The sequence below is a fragment of the Emys orbicularis genome, chromosome 4 (assembly GCF_028017835.1).
Source record: "Emys orbicularis isolate rEmyOrb1 chromosome 4, rEmyOrb1.hap1, whole genome shotgun sequence".
Lineage (NCBI taxonomy): Eukaryota > Metazoa > Chordata > Testudines > Emydidae > Emys > Emys orbicularis.
The window spans coordinates 76205176-76228585 of NC_088686.1; the positions used below are offsets into that span (position 1 = coordinate 76205176).

Sequence of the window (23410 nt, forward strand, 5' to 3'; positions counted from 1 at the left end):
AAACGTAAATTCAAAAAAACCCATTGAAGGCAAGTAAACTGCCAGGCTTGTCAACATCCCAATCCGTAGCAGGAGGAACAGCAAGAAAATAGAAGCATTAGTATAATCAGGAATGGTTCACTCAAGGAGGTAACTATCCAGACTGGCAATACTGCCCCTACGAAGTGCTGATTCCACCTCTGATAAAAACCGGGAAACCCAGCGAACAGAATGAAAATCAACCTTGACAGCCAAGATATCAGCTGAGACCCATGTAAAATTAGTAAAATCAATTAAATGAACCAGTTTTGTTACATGTGCTGCTGTGAGGGAAGAGATAAGACTATTAGAAACAAGACTAGGAATCCCCATAGCAGTGTTAGAAACAAGGGGTTCAGCAAGCAGCCCTGGGAACTCCAGCCGCCTATCTTGCGTCCTCAGCTTAAAATATCTCCAAGCCTTAAAAAGGCTTTGATAAAAACCAGGTAACACCTCAAAATTGAGGCACCTAGGGTCCAAAAGAAAAAGTTCCCAATCAAAACCTAAACTCCCTACCTACCAAGGAAAAGCAAAGGCCAGTTGCTTCCAAGTAGCAGGCTCATCCCCAAACAACAGTTGCTGCAGAGACTGTGACTGAAAAGTAGTGACTCTGCTCAAAATATCAATGAGACATAGACCCCCTTCCACAATGGGCAGATACAAAATACTCTGCCTCAGCCAATGATGGCCATCCCAGAAAAAGTTCATAAACTTTCGTAACTTATGCCACAACATGGAGAAAATTCAATTATAAATGACTAACACCTGCCCTTAGAAGGAGAATTGAGGTACACACCACTTTCGCCTTTGCAACCTCCCCTCCAACTTTTCCAGAACTCCCTTCCAATTCCAACCCAAAATATCATCCTGTCCCAACATAGTTCCCAGTGCCTTCAAGCCAATTCGGCTCCACAATAGCCCCCACTGGCAAAGTCGGGGGATGGGAGATCACCCAAGCCCCCAGCAGGAGTGTTTCATTCTTCTGCCAATTTATGCAAGCTAAGGAAGTCTGCTAAATAGAAAGCACTGACATTCAGTCAAAACCTGGACATTGTAATCATGAGTAATTAACACAGTCATATCGTCAGCATATGCAGAGACTATCACCAGAGTACAAGCTGGAACAGGGAAAGAAAGGCGTTTACACAGCATGTATAACCGAGGCTTGATGGAAAAAACATACAATAATCCAAACAGGGTACAACTCTATCTGATTCCCCTACAGAGTAGAAAGGGCTGCTCAAAACTCCATTCACTTTAAGTAGACTTTATATATTAACTGAATGCAGGAGACAAATCTGGGCCCAAACCCAAAAGCACAAAGGGTGCAAAACAAATATCCCTGATCTACATGAGCAAGGCTTTCTCTCGGTCAAGGGAAATGAACCCAATAGTCAAATCAAACATTTTTGAGACCTAAATTACACCCCATAGTAGGAAAAGATTATCAAAAATGGACCTGTTGGGGACAGAAAAGGTCAGATCAAGGATGCATGACCGAACTAATAACAGTTTTCAGTCTATGTGCCAAGGCTTTTGAAAAAAGGTTAGAGTTGGCACAAAGCAGAGACACAGGTCTCCAATTCTACATCTCCCCAAGGTTCCTCTTCTTATGCAACAGAGTAAGAACTGTTTGATATCTGAGTGGCAATATCATCTCTCTGATGCTTTTCTGAAAAACCTGGAGCAAGTCAGGCCCAGGAAAGGTCCAAAAGGTCCTTAGCAAACTCAGTAGACAAACCATCAATACTAGGTGCCTTCCCTGGAGCAACGCCATTTAGGGCAGAAGTCAATTCTGAGAGTGTCAGCTCCTGTTCAAGTCTGTCCATGTCCAATGTTGAGATCCTAGAAAGATCCTCAAGGAGCCACTAAGTCTCAGATGGACATACAGGCTCCACCACATACATGTCTGAGAAAAAAATCTACAGCAAAGTTCCTAAACCCCACAGGATATGAAAGCACTTGGCCTGATGTCATCTTAAAGTGGCCAATCATCTTCCACTCCACATGTTTTTTTCCAGGTCAAAGAAAGACTGAGTAGGCACATCTATTTGAGAAAGGCCCTTAAATCGGGCCCTATCCAGTGCACTGTTATCTTTGCTATCTAACAGGTCCCACAAGAGCTGTTTTTTATATTTCATGCTGTCATGCAATCCAGCATCAGTAATGCCATGAAAGGCTTTTTCAGATTCCACGATCCCCAACTCTAACTCCATATTCTGGTGAAGGCTCAGGTTTGTCTGCTATGTGTATTGCTGACAAAAACATTTAAAATTTACTTTACCCACCTCCCACCATTGGTTCAAAGAGAGGAAAAGATCCTTTGAGGCAACCCAGGCTCCCCCAAAATGTGTCCTGAAAGTGAGCATCTTGTAGTATGTGAGTGTTAAAATGCCAGTATGATAACAGTTTTGCATAGAAGGAATAGACAACACAAATAAGACCAAACCATGATTTGAAATCCCAGTAGGGAGAATACAACTAGAAAGCAAATGAGAGAGATGAGTAAAAACATAAAAACGGTCCAGACAGGCTATAGAGAAAGAACTGGCACTAGCACTCAACAAGGTGTACTGCTGTGCGTAAGGGTGAAAAATTCACCACACATCAGTCAGGTCAGAAGGCTATAAAAGACTTGCAAGTTGCTGAGCAGGCAGTGGATGTGGTTCCAAATTCTTCCTATCCAATCTCTGCTTAAGAGTTCAATTAAAATCGCCCCCCAAAATTAAAATATCACTCGTCAAACAATTTGTCAAAAGAGCACCCAAGCTCTGAAAAACACACACACAGTAGGAGGATAGACATTAAAACATTGACATTGCTCAAAAGTTGCTTGAACTGTCAATAAACAGCCAGAGATAACTTCCTGCACAACCACCAAATCAAGCTTCACCTTGTCCACAAAGAGAATGGCAAGCCCTGCACTTAAAGCGGACCCATGGCTCAGAAAAACCACTTTTGTTTGTTAAATTCAGACACAGAGATGCGTCTCACAGTAAACTGAGCAGACAACAAAAACAGGTTAAGGTCAGGAAACCAATCTGTCACCTCTACTCCATGTTTCCCCTTAGTCTCATCCAGAAACCCACCAATAGCATCTGAGGTATATACCTCTTTCAGGGAGTTCAGGACCCACAGAATCTGACTTCTTCATTCCCTACACACTCAGACTCAGAAGCCCTACCAACCTCAAGGGGGGAACATCAGACTGGAGGGAGGGGACTGCTGGGACCGAGGGGGCAAAACTACTACGTGAGAATTCTCCATGCCCCCAACCAAAGAACCACTGTCAACAGTGTGCTTCCCAACTGCACAGACCAAACTAGCCTGCTTTGCAGGACCCTAAGAAACTGGAGCCTTCTCCACCTTCAGTAGCTGTTTTGTGCTGTAAGGCTTTGCCAGAAAGTCAGAATCCTCAGCCCAGGCCACGGATGCCATAGCAACAGGCTCAGACTGAGAGGCCACTGAGTCAGGAGCCACAGAACAAATAATACCATCTTCCCAGGTTGTAAAGGGGGACTAGTTCCCCAGAATCAACATTCCCAGAGACACCTGGAGCTTGTTGGGACCCAGTCTCTGCCACAGCCACCTCATGCTGTGCTTTACTCTCAGAAACGCCCACATTCCCAAGCATGGGGTGAACATTCCCGGGGCAGCCTGCCTCTTCTCAGGGCACTGATTAACTGAACGTGTCACCCTCCCACAACAAAAACAGGCCATGTTCTCAGTTACAACAAACACAATGTAGTCACTTTCCCCAATCCTATACTTCAGGGAAACTTTTACACTTACTATCTCATAAACCTGCCTATGAAGGACGAGACATGCTGAACCCCTGGGGCTTTACAGCCCAAAGGAATCCTCCTAGAAGGGCTAGTGATAATCACCATAACTTGCCAGGTCTCTAGATAGTGACTTTAACTGCAAGTGTTCGGAGGGGCACAACAGGGACACACCCACCCCACAGAACAATCCTCTCCACAGCCACCTGCTCAACAAGGCTAAGCGAGGCAACAAACACAATAGTGTTATTCATGCAGAAAGCAGTTCTCACATTTTTAAACCCAGTCACCTTCCCCAGAGCTAGAACACCCTACTCCACAGAGGCAGAGTCTGGAGGCAAAATGCACAACCCATGATTATGGGTGAAGCCCTCAGGATCCACAACAATCTGAGGCCTCTTTCTCTTTGGCTGGCCATGTAAGCCCAGAGGGCAGACAAAAGCCTGCTAAAACAAAATAAGCCCTGAAATTATACCCACAACCACAAAACTAAAACACAAAAAACTAAACCCCACTTGCCCAACAGAAAGAAGCAGAGAAAACAGCAAAGCACACCCACTCTCAGACATGTTCCCAAACACTTCCACAATCCTCTAAGCAAATAGTCCAGTGGTTAGGGCACTTATGTGGGAGTTGGGGGACCCTGAATCCAGACCCCCTTCTTCAACCCTCTCTCATTATTTAGCCACAGTGGAATAGCTTAAACGGGAGAGATAGAGGGAGCCCCACATCAGAATATCCCATAGCTCAGTGGTTGCAGTAGCTAGAAAACACTTGTTCAAATCCTTTTGTCCCATCAAGCAGAGGGGCAAATTGAAACTAGGTCTCCCATGTTCCAGATGAGTGCGCTAGCGCCTAGGCTAAAAGTTATAACAGGACACCTCTTCCAGCCAAATTCTGAATGGAACCTCATGAGCCGGGCAGCCTCTGAACATGCCTACCAGATCCAGTCCTATATGTGACTTATGCCCACAAATGCCTATCTGTCCCAATTGATGAATCACTCTGGGGCTTAGTTGGGAGATAGGCATCCAGATGCCTAGAGGGGTGCAGCAGTGTGCATGCTCAGAGGTAGAACCATAGGCACCTAGGGAATTTTTACTTTGAAAACTTAGGCCTCTACAGGGTTTGGCAGGAGTTTTGTGGATTTCACTGGAGCCAGAACTGTGACCTAGGTGCCTAAACCTGAGACTTAGGTGCAGATCTAGGTCTATGTTGCCAAAAAGATATTAACAAGCTGAAGGCTGTTCAGAGAAGAATAACAAAAATAATCAGGAAACTGGAAGGGATGACTGTCGAAGAATGATAAGAAGAGCTACATAGGTCTGTCTTTCCTAAGAGATTAATAAAGAGGAACATGCTAAGAATCAACACATATTTCAAAAGAGAAGAATCATGTAGGCCCTTTTCCTGCCCCGTACAGATGAGGAGTCCTGTGTGTATTAACAGAAGGTAAAAAGTGATGAGCTGGACAGAGAGCACAGGGTACTTCTAGCCTTCATTAATGAGACGTTGCTGTGCAGCTGCCCAGTTCCTCAGGTCTTGCAGCAGAAGTGAGGCCTAAGAAGGGAGTGAATATTTAAGAGCCTTACAGATATACTGAGGATCAAACTTAGGCCTTGTCTTTACACAAAAGTTGTATCAATTTAATAAAATTGGTTTAGAAACGAATTAGGTTGAATTGGTGCAACCCTCTTATGTGGACACTCTTGAATCAGTATAAAGAAATTTTATATTAATTTAAAAGCACCCTGAAACTGATTTACAAGGGTCCACACAAGGGAATTGCACTGATTGAATAAAGAAGTGTCTAAAATGAGTTAGTTAAACTATTATAACTTCTTTGTGTAGACAAGGCCTAAAACTCATGTCATTTTTGAAATGCTCATTCTCCATCCATACTCCACCTCTTTTTTTTTTAACCTTGAGCTCTTAAGAGTAAGGGAAAAGCTGCATAAGGGACCTCACACACTTTTCCAAAACAAAGGATCACACTTACTGCTTAAACATACTTACCCCAAGTAGCCTCCACATGTGCTGGAGTGAAACAAACTTACATTCCCTGCTGTTCACCATGTAAGGATTTGCAAGATCAAGAGGTGTGATACACAGGTGTATAACTAGGCAAAATGGCATGAAATTAAGAAAGGGAAAAATTTGGCTGAATCTCAGGAAAATCTTCCTGACAATGTGATGTATGATGCTGTAGACCAGTCTCCCAGGAGAAGTTGTGGGAGCCCTATCACTTGGGACTTTTAAACTAGACTGGGAGAAAATACTAGAAACATTCCTGCCTTGGCTCCTGGGAGATGGATTGGATGATCTCATAGATTTTTGTTTTAATCTCTTGTTCTTTGCTCAATATTTCCAGCCCAGCCTATCACTTAGATATTAAGATGATAGGTAGTTTACAAATAACTAGGTGTTCAGTTGTTCTGTGTAGGGCCAGGTAAGGAGCAGTGCAGAATTACTTCACCCCATGGTGAGTTCCAAGAGGCAAAGCAGCTTTAGCAGACTAGAAAATCTGGCGATATGTGTTTGTACAGTGCCTAGCACAATGAGGCTCTGATCGGACTGGGGCTTTTGGACACTACCATAAATAATAATAATAATATTAGACTGCCTTCTCTCAGGCAATCCTAGCTCATATTAGAGAATTATATTGCAACCCAGCACACCTCAAGTATTCCCAGTCTAATCAAATGCATCAATCCCACCTAAGATATCTCTGACTTTAAACACATTTTTGGGGGATAATGGAATTCCATCTTATTCAAGAGTAGGCAAAGTGATAATATTGTATATTTTTGTTCCAGTACTGAGGGAAGAAATTGTTTGATTCTTTTTAAAGAATTAAACCACCACCTTCTTCATATATGAATCAGAGACTCAGTATACAGCTTGGCCTCCTAGGGAGTTCCCCCAACAAACAGCTCACACTAGTCAGCCAAAAGCAGACATAGTGACCTAGGAAACCAAAAATCAGCAAAAATCTCTGCTGTTTCTGCAGCTGCCTATGGTGAAAAGGAGCCATCTCGATGCCAGAAGGAGATAATCCGCTGACAGCCGGTTATGCTAGTAAAGATGAATAAACACAAGCTATTCGATCCCCTCCAAGGACTCCACAGTAGAGAGGGAGTGATGCGCAACAGTTCCTATCCCTAAGCTCTTTACAAATAGTAGGGAAACATTTGTTTCTTGGGAATAATTAATTTTTTTCCAGTTATGGTCAAAAATAGAATTGAGAACGAGGGGGGAGTGATATTGTGGCACTCTGAGAACTTTTCCCTACTATGTATGGTAATTATTTTATCTCCATGCAGGCAAACAGAGTTTAGGGGGTTTTGATTTATCCATCAAGGCTAATATTTCTACCAAAGACTTATCTTCTCTGTCAGGAAGGAACTCCCCAAAGATTTTTTAACTCTTGAATGAATGCCCCCAAAATACCCATTGATATAATTACTGCCTGACCCACTCTTGTCATGCTAGATTCTGCTCTCTGCTGTAACTGTGGAAGAAAGGCAAGTATCTTGTGCAGACACTATGTGACAATCTCCGCCATCTCTTTACAACAGAAAAAGTTATGTGCCTAGGAAATTAAAAATGATATATTTATCAAATCATAATATTATGTAACCTTTATCACCATAATTTTATGATTGTTTTAACTTGTGTTGTTTTGTCTCAGGAAGGCTATTTTACTGCATACTTCCATCTGCCCAAACCTACATTCCTGTTGAAGGAATGTGACATCTGCTTGCTTTCATTACCTAGGGTCACATGTTCAAGATAATAAAGGGTATTTGCAGAGGGGTAACTTCTCAATCATTTTTAATAGCTGGTATAGCAAATTAGACTGGCTCCTGTTTCTCTCTGTAATTGTCCCTTTCATTTTGTGTTCTCTTGATAATTATATTTTAGCAATACTTAGCACTTTTATATATTTTACATAGACTCATATACTCATAGACTTTAAGATCAAAAGGGACCATCATGATCATCTAGTCTGACCTCTTGCACAATGCTGGCCACAGAACCTTACCCACCCACTCCTGTAATAAACCCCTAATCTCTGTCTGAGTTACTGAAGTCCTCAAATCATGATTTAAAGACTTAAAGTTACAGAGAATTCACCATTTACACTACTTTAAACCTGCAAGTGACCTGTACCCCATGCTGCAGAGGAAGGCAAAAACCCACCAGGGTCTCTGCCAATCTGACCAGGGGGGAAATTCCTTCCTGACCCCAAATATGGCAATCAGTTAGACCCTGAGCATGTGGGCACCTTCCAGCCAGACACCTGGGAAAGAATTCTCTGTAGTAACTCAGAGCCCTCTCCATCTAGTGCCCTATCACCAGCCACTGGACATATTTGCTGCTACCAGTCACAGATGGGCTACATGCCATTGTAGGCAGCCTCAACATACCATTCTCTTCATAAACTTATGAAGCTCAGTCTTGAAACAAGTTAGAATTTTTTGCCCCCATTGCTCCCCTTGGAAGGTTGTTCCAGAACTTCACTCTTATGATGGTTACAAACCTTCTAATATCAAGCCTAAACTTGTTGATGGCCACTTTATATCCATTTGCTCTTGTGTCAACACTGGCGCTTAACTTAAATAACTCCTCTCCCTCCCTGGTATTTATCTCTATGATGTATTTATAGAGAGCAATCATATTTCCCCTCAGCTTTCTTTTGGTTAGGCTAAACAAGCCAAGCTCTTTGAGTCTCCTTGCATAAGGTAGGTTTAACATTCCTTGGATCATCCTCATAGCCCTTTTCTGCACCTGTTCCAGTTGAATTCATCTTTATTAAACATGGGAGACCAGAATTGCACACAGTATCCCAAATGAAGTCTTACCAGTGCCTTGTATAATGATACTAACACTTTACTGTCTCAACTGGAAATACCTCATCTGTTGCATCCTAGGACTACCTTAGCCTTTGTCATGGCCACATCACATTGGTGGCTCATAGTCATCCTGTGATCAACCAATACACCTAGGTCTTTCTCCTCCTCTGTCACTTCCAATTGATATGGCCCCAGCATATAGCAAAAATTCTTGTTGTTAGTCCCTAAATGCATGACCTTGCACTATTAAATTTCATCCCATTTCTATTACTCCAGTTCTTCTTGTATGACATTCCGGTCCTCCTCCATGTGGGCAGTACCTTCCAACTTTGTGTCATCTACAAATTTTATTAGCACACTCCCACTTTTTGTGACAATGTCACTACAAAAATGTTAAATAAGATTGGTTCCAAGACCGATCGCTGACGAACTCCAATAGTAACCTCCCTCCAGCCTGATAGTTCACCTTTCTGTATGACCTGGTATAGTTTCCCTTTTAACCAGTTCATTATCAACCTTTCAATTCTCATATTGATCCCCATCTTCTCCAATTTAACTAATAGTTTCCCATGTGGAACTGTATCAAATGCCTTACTGAAATCCAGGTTAGATTAGATATACTGCATTTCCTTTATCTAAAATATCAGTTATCTTCTCAAAGAAGGAGATCATGTTGGTCAGGCACAATCTGCCTTTTGTAAAACATTATATTTTATCCTAATTACTGTTAACATCTATGTCCTTAACTACTTTCTCTTTCAAAATGTGTACATCTGCAACGCAGTTTACAAACGTTAACTAATTCATGTACTACTTTGTTGGGATTCTTGTAAATGTAACCTTGAGAAGATGGCACTTTTGGATATGTTATCATATATAAGACAGCAGAGATCCTCAGACTTTTTCAGAGTGTAGGACTAAATTTTAATAAAGTCATGTGTTGAACAACCTCTCCCTCTGTTATTCCCATCACCCGTTCTCCACTCCTATTTCCCATTCATGATCCGATAACACTTCTGTTGTCACTAAAGCAATTGTTTTCATGGAAAAGTAGTATTAGGAAAGTATTTGACAGTTATTAACTGCCATCAATGCAATTTGTCTTCCATTTAGAAGAATTTTATCCACACTGTCTGCATTTGCTCTTCATTTCACCCCCCACTTGCATCCATTTTGTTCCTCTTTCTCTCTTCCTATTCCTCTGTATATACTTCTCTGCTACCTAGTCCCCTTCTCCTCCTGCAGGCTTCCCTGCCACTTAATTCCTTTCTCCCTTGGATATGCTGACTCACTGCCTGTTCCCTTCTCCCTTGGACACACATTTCATGCTCACAGCTGGCAGCTCCAGTCCCTGCCAGTAGCTCCTAATTCCCCCTACTGCTCCTCTGTGAAGCAATGCTCTAGTTGAGGCCGATAGTTTGATTCCTCCTTGTTTCCAGATTCTTTGCAATGAAGAGCCTGGATGCTCAGGCTGGCATAAAAGCAGATTCAAATCAGATGGATCTAGCACCAATAACAAGATAGCTCTTTGCAAAACACCGGCAAGTGCTCCATGGAGCACCAATGGTTTCACAGCTCAGAACTTGGGAACTTCTGTCATAAAGCAATCAACATTTTCTGATGCAGCTTGTCCCTTAATTCCAGGAAATATTGTTTTGGAGACTGGAAGTACGTTGACATCAATTGAGTTTGTAAGAGTTAATGGGTAACAAATTATGCAAGGCCTTCAAACAGCACTATCCATATTTCTTAGTATGAGTTACTACTTTTTAATAAAAAAGTTGTCTTCCATTTCCATAAATATAAAGAGAATATTAGTGCAATGTGGTATACTTTTAATTTTTGTGAGGTATAGATAGCATGTAACTAGGGAGTCATAGAATGAAGCCAATTATATAGTGTAGGCAAATATAAACAAAGTAGAAACTTCTTATACTGATTTTTTTCAAAGAACAACTTCACTACTGACCAAATCTTACTCAATTTACTCATGGAAATAGTCTGATTGACTTCACTCATGTGAATAAGGTGAGCAGGATTTAGCTCTATAACGGGAAATGGAGTTTGCACTTTGTAGTGTATTGAAATCATTTGAGACTTTCATTCTGTTCACTGCAGTATATCCAAAGTAACGAATAGTGGATCTAATAGAATGAAATCTGAGTGCCTTACAACATTTTGGAAGAAACGGGTTTCTTAATTCCTTTCAGTCAGCGGCAATTTGTTTTTGGCTGGGAAAGCTAGATGCAAGAGGTTAATAAATGTGTTAACATTACCTATACATCTTTTTCAGTTGCAAAACATGGATGTGTCTACATTACTATTATTAATTATTATTTCTGAACACCCAAAAACATGCTCAGGCAACCTTAACTGTGGCATTTACTAACTACTGCGTGATTGACTTTGCAATCTTAATAACATTCTTATAATATAGGCTTTTAATGGAATATAGTAAAAATAAATGATAAATGAAATTATATGGGTGTAGTCATACTTATATATACACATATATTATGACTATGCCCATATTATTTTATAGTGCAGTTCTATTATGAAACTTGACTAAGTAAAAAGACACATTCTTACTTAATGGATTTACTCCCTATATGTATTTAGTTCTATCACCTTTTCTCTGACATCCCTGATTTCCACTTTGCTTCTTTCCAGTCGGTCCCAAATGCAACTACTAAAATTATCTTCTTTGCCCATATATCAGACCATGTTATGCCTCTCTTTGAATCCCTCCAATGGACTGACCACCCCTCCTTCCTGGTGGATTATATTTAAACTTCAAAGACCTGCACAGTAGTGTCCCATTTTACATCTTAGATTTTGTTGATCATGTTTCCCATAACTTCTGTCATTTAATCAGTGAAGCTAACATCATTGCACCTTTGGTTTCCTTCTCACATTTCCTGTCTCTGCCCATCTTCTGTGCTGATTCTTGTTAATGGAATGACCCTCCAATCCCAGATACCAAGGTAATGGATGACGTATAAAAAAATGTAATTTGACATACTTCTTCCATGAGGCTTTCATACACTAAACTGTATCAACTTTCTTCTTGCCCAAACATTATATCAGAGAAGGAGAGATACAGAGATTGAGATAAAATTAATGGCCCAGGTTTTCAAAACTGGGAGCCTGAACTTAGGCTCTGAAGACCATAGTTAGGCACTTAAATAAAAGTGGCCTGATTTTTAGTTGCTCATTACATTTGAAAATCAAGCCACTTAGTCAGGCACCCAGTTGTAGAATTTAGGAGCCTTACTTTAGGCATACATTTTTGGAAACTTTGGTCAACATTAATATTTAAAGTAGTTAAAAATACTAAGTTATCACCATCCTCTGAATTTTCCAGTGCATCTTGTTTTCTCTGTATCTTTTTTTTAAATTGTAAGCTCCCCAAGCAGGGTTTGTGTTTTTATTTGCATTTTGTATAGTGCCAAGCATATTGCCAGTGCTTAACAAATGGAATAGTAATAGAATGTGCTGTACTGTCTGTTGGTGTTGTCGTTTCCTGTGTATGTATTTTATTGTTTGTAGACGGGGTAATTTCCCCATGTGTGTTGTTTACTTGTTGATATGTCTATTTCTGTTGTTTGTTTGTTGAGATGGTTATCTGCCTGTGTACAGAATCTGACTGTTAGTGACATATGTCTTTGGTTTACTGATGTGGCCTTCTGCTTGTTTATGTGGCTTATAATGTGCTGATGTGATCTTGTATAAAAGATGTCATTTTCACTTTTGTGAGCTCTTCAAAACTCATGAAATGATTTTATTCGCAATCATTGCATTTCCCTCTCTGTCACCCCTGTTGAACTTTTTAAATGTAGAGGAGAGGGATCAAATCTGTATATTGATGGGATCTGGAAGAATGCTGTTTGCAGGACATGGGATGCACCATGATCATCAATTAGCCTCCCTACTACCAGTAGCAACATGTACTGTAATAACTAATGCTACAAAATTAGTTGAATGGTCTGATATTTTGTAGTTTAATAAACACTAAAATTGGGTGTTGGATGCCCCCTTTCTCCACACAATGGCAATTGTTAATATGGTTTATTTCATACCTCAGGCTTAAAAAGTGAATAGTTATTCACTGAAATATTTCAAATCTTTGCAAATAGGCTATATTTAATTGTAATTGTAAACAGTGTATGGGGTTGTATGCAGGCTTATCCAGCATAGCCTAAGAGTCCTAGGCAGTGTCTCCCTTATGGTTGCCCAGATCTTCCTAAAAATATCATCTTGATTACTAAGGGCAGATGACACTGCCTAGATCTTGTTAGTCCTTTGCTATTTGTTGGAAGGTACTGGAATCACCATACTATTTGTATTTCCATACATATTAAGGATTCATTTATATGGTGAAAGATATTCCCTAGGTGACCCAGAAGTTGCAGATTTGATACAGAATTACTGGGTGAAATTCTATGGCCTGTGTCACACAGGTCAGACTAGATTAACATAATGGTCCCTTCTGGCCTTAATATCTAACACTCTGTTAGTACATATTATCCTAGAATATTCAGCCAATTTCATTGCTTCACTAAGCATTCCAACACCTCCTGTAGGAAAATAAATGGCACCTACTGTAACTGAACTACTAACAGATTGAGAGAGGGGCTTCTGAGAGGCTTTCTCAGAAAAATCTGCGAGACAAGGTTTAGGGTGAGAAACCTTGTGGAATTTTCTTAAAATCATTGCTTTAAGGTTGAGATATCCCTCCTGCAGAAATGGCCCACATATCCCACGGGTCTGCCCAGATACCGTGAATCCACAGGCACATTATTCCATTGGATTTGCACTGGTAGGACTTCCTCAACCTGCCACTACCCCTGCAAAGGGAGGGACAAACCAAAGGTAGCTCAGCCTCAGGCTGCATTACCTTTTTAGCAAGAATACTGTACCGCTAGTTGCCAGGGGGTACCTCCTGGCTCCACTCTGATCCACTCAAACTCTCTTAGTCACACAGAGATCATCAGAAACACAAGGATATGAGTGCAGTGGAGGTGGATGACCCGCCCTCTGACTGGGAAGGGAAGATTTGTATGCAAAGGCAACCCTTTGCATGAATCCTTGTGAGATAATCCCCCCCACAAAATATAGAGATGGAAAAGTCTAGACGTTCCCAAACGTTTTGTCTTGTGAATGCTGCCCTTTCCACTCATGGTTATATAGACCATGTCCCCTCACATGCATAATCACATAACATACCTGTCAGCTGATATAGAAAAATGACATTAGGAGAGTGTTTAATGTATTCTAGCTTATTTTAATGCAGTTTAGCCACTGGAAATTAGGAGGAAAGTGCCACATGATCAGCCAGCTCTCCAGAGACTAAAAGCTAGTTCTCCATGGTCTGCAGTTTGGGAACCTCTATTGTCAACTCCTTTAATGAGGTTCATTGCAAGATTGCTCTCTACAGTATACTAAATAGTGCTTTCTCCAATCTTGCTTTAAATGTCCCAAGCATCAGCACTATGCCATTATTACCTAGAAGAGGGAGGGAGAGTGACAGTGGCATGAGATCATGTAATTTTTATAATTTTTTAAAAGTAAATGTTGATAAATTGATTTTCACCGATACTTCCATATTAATGTTTCATCTTCTTAATGGTGATGTTGCCTTCCAATCTTCTTGGTTTCTGCCAAACTGATAGGAAGACACTTAAATATGAAAAGCAATGTCATTGGGACCAGTTGTTCATATATGTTTTGAGCCAAACCTCAGTGAGATCAAAGATAATCTTTCCTTTGACTTCCATGGGCTTTAGATCAGGCCCATATATTGCAGAGCTTTTAGGAAATATACTTGGAAGGGAATTTGACTGATTACATTATATCTTTGACATTTACCAGAGAAAGTGTAATATTTGTATGGATTGAAATTTGAATTTTAACGAACATCAACAACACTTTACTTCGGTGTGTGTGTGGGAATATTCTCTTGTACACTAATTGAGAAAACAGCCACCAAGTGTTCTTTTAAAGTTTCAGATAAATGCTTTCTGGGGTGGCTATGCTGCCACTGCAAAGGAGACACACCAGGTACATGTATGTGGGCACAATATTCCATAATAATCAGTTTGTTTAAAACCTTCTCGGGATACCTGGGGGTATAATCAGCTCTTACCACATGCATGAAGCCACCATTAGTGCTCCTGGGAATCATACTCAGACATCCATGACAGATTCTACTGTTTATAGTTTAATTTACATATCTAGTTATGAGGTTGATGAGATCATTTTAATTTTTAAATCACAGATTTAAAAGCAGGAATGACATTGCAAATTCTTAATACACTCAGTTACACTTCTGATAATCAGTATCTGTGGATTACCTGTTCTGTTCATTCCCTCTGGAGCACCTGGCATTGGCCACTGTCGAAAGACAAGATACTGGGCTAGATGGACCGTTGGTCTGACCCAGTATGGCTGTTCTGATGTTCTATGTTTAGAAGGTTGGGGTTATGAATGTAGAATGGTCACATAGTCTGTGTGAGGAGACCCTATTAAGGAGATTAAAGTCATTATTTCTAGATATTCATTAAGGTATTGAATATGTATGACCTCAATGCCACACAATATTTATATTCTGCCTATGGGTAATTTTCAAGTACATGTAAATGTTCTTTGGTGGACTTTGTCCAATTTCCTTAATTTACAAGGATAAACTAATTACTAGAATCTCATCCATTTCTACAAAATATAACTTATTCAAACTGCATATAACGGAGTAAACCCACTAGCCATATATTTCACCATCACTAGATTTTTTTTAATTCACAAAATATAGATAAAATGTAGTGCCCTTCATACAGAATTCTAAACAGAACCAAACACAAGAGTCAAAATGAGCCCAAGCCTATTTTTAGAGTACACTGACTCACCTTTTTACCAAAGCTTTCCCACAATAACTGAAGATAGTAATTAAGTATACACATTAACTAAAGACACTTGCTCTGATCTACAGGGTCTGAACACCCACAACTTGTGCTGATGTCAATGCAAGTCACTGAGTGTTAGGTATCTACTCTATAGCTATGCCGCTGTAGCGCCATAGTCTAGACACTTGCAACAGCGATGGAAGGTTTTTCAGTTGCTGTACTTAATCCACTGCTCCAAGAGGCAGTAGCTAGGTTGACAGAATTCTTCTACTGATCTAGCGGTGTCTATACTGGGGCTTAGGTCACCTTAACTACATCTCTGAGTGGTGTGAATTCTTCATACCCCTGAGCGACACACCCAGGTTGACCTAAGTTTTAGGTGTAGATCAGACATTATGCCCCTTTAAAAGTCCCAGGCCAGGCCAAGTAAATTGAGGTAGCTGAACTTAAGAGAGGTTAAGAGCAGGCTCCAATATGGTCCACCCATCTGAATATTAAGTGCTGTATTTGTTTGTTATAGATAGCATAAACTGAAGAGGGAAGTGTATAAAGTAAAATACAAATATTTCTTTAAAATGGATAGAGTTTAATAAACATATTATATATTATTTAACATATGATATGTTCCACTCACTATACAATAATCTAGGTCATATGCTGCAAAGGCTATCAAGACTTTTGTGGCAGTCACAAGCATTTGGCTTCACCTGTTGATTCTCAAGACATCCAAGCAATGCCAATACTGTATCCACTGTAAAAAAAAAAAAAAACAATATAGCTTGGTATGTTCTTCTATGTCTTCATCTTTTAGTATTGCCAACCCCAAGCATTCAAAAATCATGTCAAGACCCCCAAAATCACATGGTTATTTAAAAAAATTGGGGGTCTTTTTATTTGCCTACTGTTTGAGCCTTTAGGTTAAGGTTAGGTGTTCAAGCTTGTATCCACAACCCCACAGGCTAGAAACATACTTAAAAATAAACAAAAGCTGATATTCTCTCATCATCACATGACTCGAGAAGTGAGGGCTTTAAGAAATGTCGGGAGACTCATGATTAAATCATGAGTTGACAACACCAGAAACTGACTGAAAAGCACTGGAAAATTAGCAGTTAAATAACTAAACAATACCACGGTAGTCCAATTTTTTTAGACAGTTCTGATAGTAAGCATTCTGGTAAATCCCCACTCACTTTGAACACATAAGAATTCTCTAGATGATAAAATTGTATATTACTACCCAATTACAATGAGTCCCTGAGTTACTCATCATGACTGCTTTATGGATTTAGTTTCACAACATAATAATGAGTTCATCCTGGCTTCTTGAAATATCTGTAGAGATTATACACACACTTACTTTTTTCACAAATGGTGACAATGTTAAATAAATAAGACAACATGACCACTGCTTAAAAAATAAAATCACTTTTGAATTACACTAAAAATTGACTTTCTGTAAACATTTCTGAGAATCCTGTAGTGTTTAGCAAATGAAGAGTCCCACTGATTCAGCAATGATGACTCAGATGGGCAAGGTAAGGCCCAAATGTTTTTGAGAAACACATGATAGTTTTACAGTCCACAGATACATGTGAGAAGGATATGTGTTATCTGTGTTAATATATTATAAATTATAAGCATAAAGACTAATACTTTACAAGCAAATTATTCTTATTATTTGTATTCTTGTGACACCTAAGAGACCTAGTCATGGATCTGGGCCCTATTGTGCTAGGTGCTGTACAAACACAGAACAAAAAGATTTTCCCTGCCCCCTTCATACTTATTTTAAATATATACATTAAATGCTTTGGATGTATAAACAGAATTGCATATCTTTATATTTTGATTATATTGCTATTAAAAACCCTCCTTATTTCCCAAATTCCCTCCTTATTTGTCTCTCACATATAACTCTTATTGCAACAACATTAATAGAAATAACTTTGCCAGTTTTGATTCCTCCTGGAATTTTAGCTTTCCACTATTTTTGAAAAACAGTAGTTTATAGATTACTGCTGTTTTCTGTTACTCAGTAAAACATGAAACCAAATGGCAGCATCACTCAGAAAGAATAGAAAATAAATAAATAATTTAGAAAAACAAAAACAAGTGCATTAGGGGGAAAGAGAAGAGCAGCAGTGAAGAAGCAATGAAATCCTCCCTGCATCCTAAGTAAATGTCTGTACTAATTCTAAAAATAATATGGCAAAGAACTGGCAGTTTGTTGTGGATGGAGGATGACTGCTCCTGGGAGGTTATAATTTGCTTTGGGAATAAGGATGTATGAATTTGTCCTCTCTTCCTCCTGCCTTGGTGCATTACCAAAGAGCCCCTTGAATTGGGATGAGAATGCTGGTGTTTCTCCTTTTCTTCTTTTTCCCTGATGCATCAGCTTCCTGTGCAGAGCCCTTTGCACTGGGGGTGATTATTCTTGTGTTTCTCCTGCTACCCTGTTGCATCAACTTCCTGTGCAAAGCCCCATGCATTGGGGTGATGATTCTTGTGTTTTTTCCTGTTGCCCTTATGTATCGGTTTCCTATCCAAAATCCTTTACAGTAGGGTGAAGATGCTTGTGTTGCTGCTGCCTTAGTGCATGAACTGCCTGTGTAAATCCCCTTGCATTGGGGTGAGTATTTATGTTTCTCCTCCTGCCATGGTGCATCAACTTCCTGTGTAGAATCCCTTGCATTGGGGGTGAGGATGCTTGTGCTTCTGCTAGTGCCCTGGTGCATCAGCTTCCTGTGCAGAATCCTTTGCATTGGGGTGAGGATGCTTATGTTTCTCCCCTTGTCTTGGTGCATCGGCTTTCCTACGCAGAGCCCCTTGCGCATTGGGGTGAGGATGCTTGTGCTGCTCTCCTGCTGCTGCCTGCCCCGGTGCATGCTCGCTCCGTCCCTCCCCCGCTGCTGCTCCACTAGAGTTTGCTGCCCTACTTCACTCTACTTTAGTTTCACTCACTTTACATCCGGGTTTTTTCCCTAGGCAATGGGAGCCGTAGCACAGCCCGTTCCTTAGGCAAAGGGAAATAAATTCGCCGCACCAACACGTCAAGTAGTCCCCTCAGGAGGAGCCAGCGAACCCTCCCTCCCCCCCCAGCGGAGGCCGGCGACCCCTCCTTCTTCACTCCCAGGGAGGCGGCATGGGGTCCAGAGAGGGGGGAGCCCGCCTCACCCCCAATCTCTGTTTCCTCCCCCGTCTCCTCCTCCTCCTCCCCTTCCCCGCTTCAGAGCCGGAGTAGCTGTGAGAGAGTGTGTCGGGCGCGCGCAGCGGTAGCTCGGGCGCGCGCCCCAGGCAGGCAGGGAGGCCGGCGGCGGAGTGATTCCGGCGAGCGGGTGCTGCGGCCGGGCCGGGTGAATGGGATTGAAGAAGAGTTCAGCTTCTCGGCTTGTTTTTGTGTCACAGTTTCTCTTCTCCTGCGCCTCTTCTGCTTCGTTCCTTTCTTCCCGTCCGCCCCCTGCTCCCCCCTGCAGGAGGAGCCCCCTGGGGAGAGGGGGAAGGAAAAGGACCTCCCAGAGGAGAGAGAGAAGAGGAGGAGGAGAAGGGAGCAACCTACCATCTTCCACTCCCAGCTTAGATTAAAGAAAGTGAGAGGAGGAGAGAGAGGAGCCCAGAAGAGGGGGACAGGGAGGCCCAGAGGAGCCGCAGCACCTTCCCCCTATGAAGAAGAGCCCTCCCCCTCAGAGAGAGGTCCTGCCAGGGGGACCCCAGCCAGCCACCAGCAGCAGCACCACCAGCAGGGTGTAGTATCCCACCTTTTGGATTCTCCTCCTCCTCCCTATTCTCTCCTTCTGCTCTTTTCTATGAGTAGCTCTATCCCTCGCCTCCCCCGTGCTTTTCTGTCTGTCTCAGGGAGTTGGTTGGGGGAGGGTGGAGGAGGATAGCTGGGGTGTTGGGGGAGGAGCAGTCTACATAGGACGCTTCAGCCAACTTGGAGCTAAGGAGCAACAACTTCAGTGTAACCCCCCCATCCCAGGCCTCCGACCCCCAAGGGGATAGAGCCCTAGGGGGCCATGTCCTTTCTCCCGCCCCTGCATGCACTGAAATAAGTTTCTGAGGAGGGGGAGCGAGAGATGGAGGTGGGTGACACATTGGGGTTGTGATGAGGAGCAGGGGGAAGGAGATGACACACTGCACTGGGGATGGGGTGGGGGAGGGAGGTTTATCCCCTCCTCTCTGGTTTTTCTTCAGAATGATTATTTCCAGGCCTTTTGCTGTTGGTTTGATTTGTTCCCTGTGATGCTGAGAGGGAAGTTTTATTATTATATTTGAAACGATGCTGTTTTGATTATTGAGAATTTGTAGTAAAGCTGCTACTGCAGGTTTTTTTTTTTTTTTTTTTTTTTTTGCTTTCATTTGCCTTTGTGGCCAGAGCAGTACTGGGAAAATTCCGTTTCTGCAAGTTGTAATTCAGAAGTATCTCCTGCCCCCCTCGTTCTGGGTCTGCCCTTCTTGCACAGGTACAAAGCTCAGTGGAAGGACACCTCTGGGATTTCACACTCCTACTTTGGCACATATTTGCAATGATTAGAGACGTGTACCTTTTCTCTTCCATTTCTCTCTCTGTGTAGGAGGAGTGGGGCTGTGTGTGGGACTCTGCCATTTGGTCTAGTCCCGTTGTGCACGCTCCTCTCACCACTTCTTTTTCTGTTTGCTTCTTTATTATTCTGAGCTTCACTGTTGATAGCATTTCTTTCTCTCTGACCACATTTTTAGCGTGGTGGGTGTTTGCAGGACTGCACAGTTAGATTTTAGATGAATTTATATTGGATCCGCACATGGTGTCCTTCATTCAACTTCTACTCACTTGAGTGTCACAAAATGAGTATGCACTGGTTAGGGTACAAATGTGCTTGAACAGAGTAATTTCCAAGTTCCTAATTCTTTTAATGGGGCATGGTTGTTAGTGAAGTGGTGGTTTTTGTTTTCCTTGGTTTATAAATGTCATCACAGTTCAGTCACATGCTAGAATATTCTTTGTTTAGTTATCAAAGTAGAGTATCTATTCAATATGTCCCCACTTTTTTATTTGAAGTGATGGTGCTCTCGTGCAAGTTTTATACATTTATAATTGTAGATGTGAGGTTCTTTTACTTGATGCTTGTTTAGGCCCAAGCACTGAACTTGACATGAACTTTTGTTCGTTTTTTATCTCAGTAGTGACTGGGTTTAAAAAAAATCCTATTGGGGACAGTAATTGTCATGTTGTGTATTGTGTACAGTAGGTCTGAGTGAGGGAAAAATCTGATATGGGCAACTTGTGCCCTGGAATATTAACATTTTACTAATTAGAGAGTGACACAGCTACATTTGCACACGGGTTAGTTGGATGAGTGCAAGAATTTTCTCAGCCTAAGTTCATTCTAATAAAGAATGAATTTATCATCACATTAAACATATATTACCATGGTTTCAGAAGGAAAACTAAAGGGCAGTTACCCCATATGCTTATATTAATGGGGCACTTTTATTAATATCTTAGAATTTGAAGTATCTAATGTGCTTTCTGCTATTTAAAATGTTGGTTTGCTTTTTGCCTTCTACTCAACTTTACAATGAAAACAAGTGGTTAGTTTCACTTTTGATTGTAGTCAGTTTCATATTTGAGATTTCTTCATTCTCTAACCCAAAGCTGGTGCTGTTTCGATTTGCTATATTGTAGGGGAATGTTTAAATATCAAAAGAAACTTATTTGTCATTTAAAATTAATTGAAGAAAAATGGTAATAGGTTTTATAGAAGCTTAATAAAAACTTAGATTGTTTTTAAGTTTTGTGCCTTAACCTACTTGCCAGTGTTCCTGTAGAGATATAATGCAAAACACAAACAACGCCCCCTCCCCCATCCAACCTACAAACTTTTGAAAGGTCTGTTTTAGGTAAAATATGTGAATAGTCCTGAGAGTTGGTAACTGTGTCCAACATTAACATACTTCTGTATATTTAAAATTGTATTTGATTAGTATTTAAGAGCAAGGTCTCCAACCAACCAACCAAAAACTTCACCCACAGCACAACTAGTGTTTTATAAATCCATACTAGTTAAAATAGTTATTCACCCTCATTTTAGTACAAACATTTTTTTTTTTTTTTTTTAAATCTGGGAACCGCTTTGATTTCTGAATGAAATTATTAGTTTTCCTGAAGTAAAGAATTTTGTAGTTTAGTAAATATTGTGGTAGTTTTAAACATTTATTTTTCCATGGAATTATTTTTCACTTAAAACTTTTGTCTTAATGAGATGAAAAAATTAGATTCTTGTGTGTGTGTGTGCTTATATCTTTTAAGAGTTTGAGCAACTCACAGAAGGGATGTTAAGCAATCCTCTTACATGATTGGAAAGTTAAAGGTATCCTCTTCTTTTGTCACCTTTTCAGTAGCTGGAAGTCTACATCATACCTGCAACATACTTGAGCTCTATTGATCTGGGCAATGAAGGATATGATTTTACTCCCAAATTTGGGTTATTGAGTTTCATTTAAGAAGTAGCAAGCTTGGTGTACTGATACATAATTAAAGGGAGTCTCTCAAGGTATTTTTCATAATTCAAAAAGTATTTTTACTATTGTCTATGAATAATTACCCATTGGAAGGTTAATATTTGAAGTCTTTCCTTCTGGTTTTGTTTTCTTTCCCTTGTGCATGTAGGGTTATTTATGCATCCTGAACTGGGCTACTCTTGCCAGTTTGTTTTTATAAGGGTGCAGAAGTCTGCTGGGTTGCTGGCATTGACTTTCTTCCCTTTTGGAAGTGAAAATATAAAAGCATTTTATTTTTAAAATGTTTGGAGAGGAGTTGTAGGAAGTCATGGATTTTACAGTTGTGTGTTATTTTTTTTTTTTTTTTTTAAATATTTGTATGTTCAGTTTTGGCCATCCAACTTTGACAGTAAGTCAAAGTTTTTTAATGTAGGATTTTTAAAGTGTATACCCTGCCCCTTAGTGTTGAACTTGCATTTCTGTTCATAGTACAGGGCCTGAGTATTTCTTATTCTCTCTATATTCCTATTTTGAGGGTGGTATACTGAGAAGTTTTGAAAATGTAGATAGAAATTGTAAACTTTTTTTGCATATTGTTGAACTGATTGGATATGCACAAAACAGATCAGTTTCTTGTTTTAAAAATATAAAGTTTGTTTTAATTGGGCCCTTAGAGGTTTTGTTGTTTTGTATACTGTAGGAAAGTTCTAATAGTGAAGATATGTCATAATTGTAATTGTTCATGCAGTTTGTTTTGTAGGGAAGTAACTGTCCTTTAAATATGAAAATATTGGCGCTATTTAACTGTTCCAGAGTATTCGGTATGCTTTGTGCTCTGGAGAACTTTACTTGAATGAAATGAATTAATATCATTGGAATTTGTTTACTACTGGTATTTCTGGTTAAATCTAACATAAATTTTAAAATTTACAGGGACTTTGTGGGGTATCTTATTTAGTATGTTTTGGACACTGCATATTAGATAAACTGCCCTGGTGCTTTGTTATTCTGTGCATCTTCATGTATATGTCTATAATTAGATGATATCTTTTTAAACTCTCTACAACTTGGTATGGCCACATACTATGGAGGAAAGCTTCTTTACAGAATTTAAGAGGTGGACACCATCTTTAACTATTTCCACCAAGACGTAAGTATCAAGGGAAACAGCATAATGCTGTAAGGATATATAATTTTTAAGATGTCTGAACCCATAGAGTCCAACTACTGTGGCTAGAAAGAGGGGGAGGGATAGCTCAGTTGTTTGAGCATTGGCTTGCTTAAACCCAGGGTTGTGAGTTCAATCCTTGAGGGGGCCATTTAGGGATCTGGGGCAAAAAATCTGTCTGGGGATTGGTCCTGCTTTGAGCAGGGG

At 40.5% G+C, this 23410-nt stretch overlaps 1 protein-coding gene across 1 annotated transcript in view; it reads left to right on the forward strand.

Annotated features, from left to right (window-relative positions):
* Window positions 1–18893: 18893 nt before the first annotated feature.
* Window positions 18894–23410, forward strand: part of PHF21A (PHD finger protein 21A) — a 273573-nt gene continuing 269056 nt past the window's right edge. The window contains exon 1 of the mRNA XM_065403270.1: window positions 18894–19299. The gene's annotated coding sequence lies outside the window, so the exon portion shown is untranslated. The remainder of the gene's footprint in view (window positions 19300–23410) is intronic.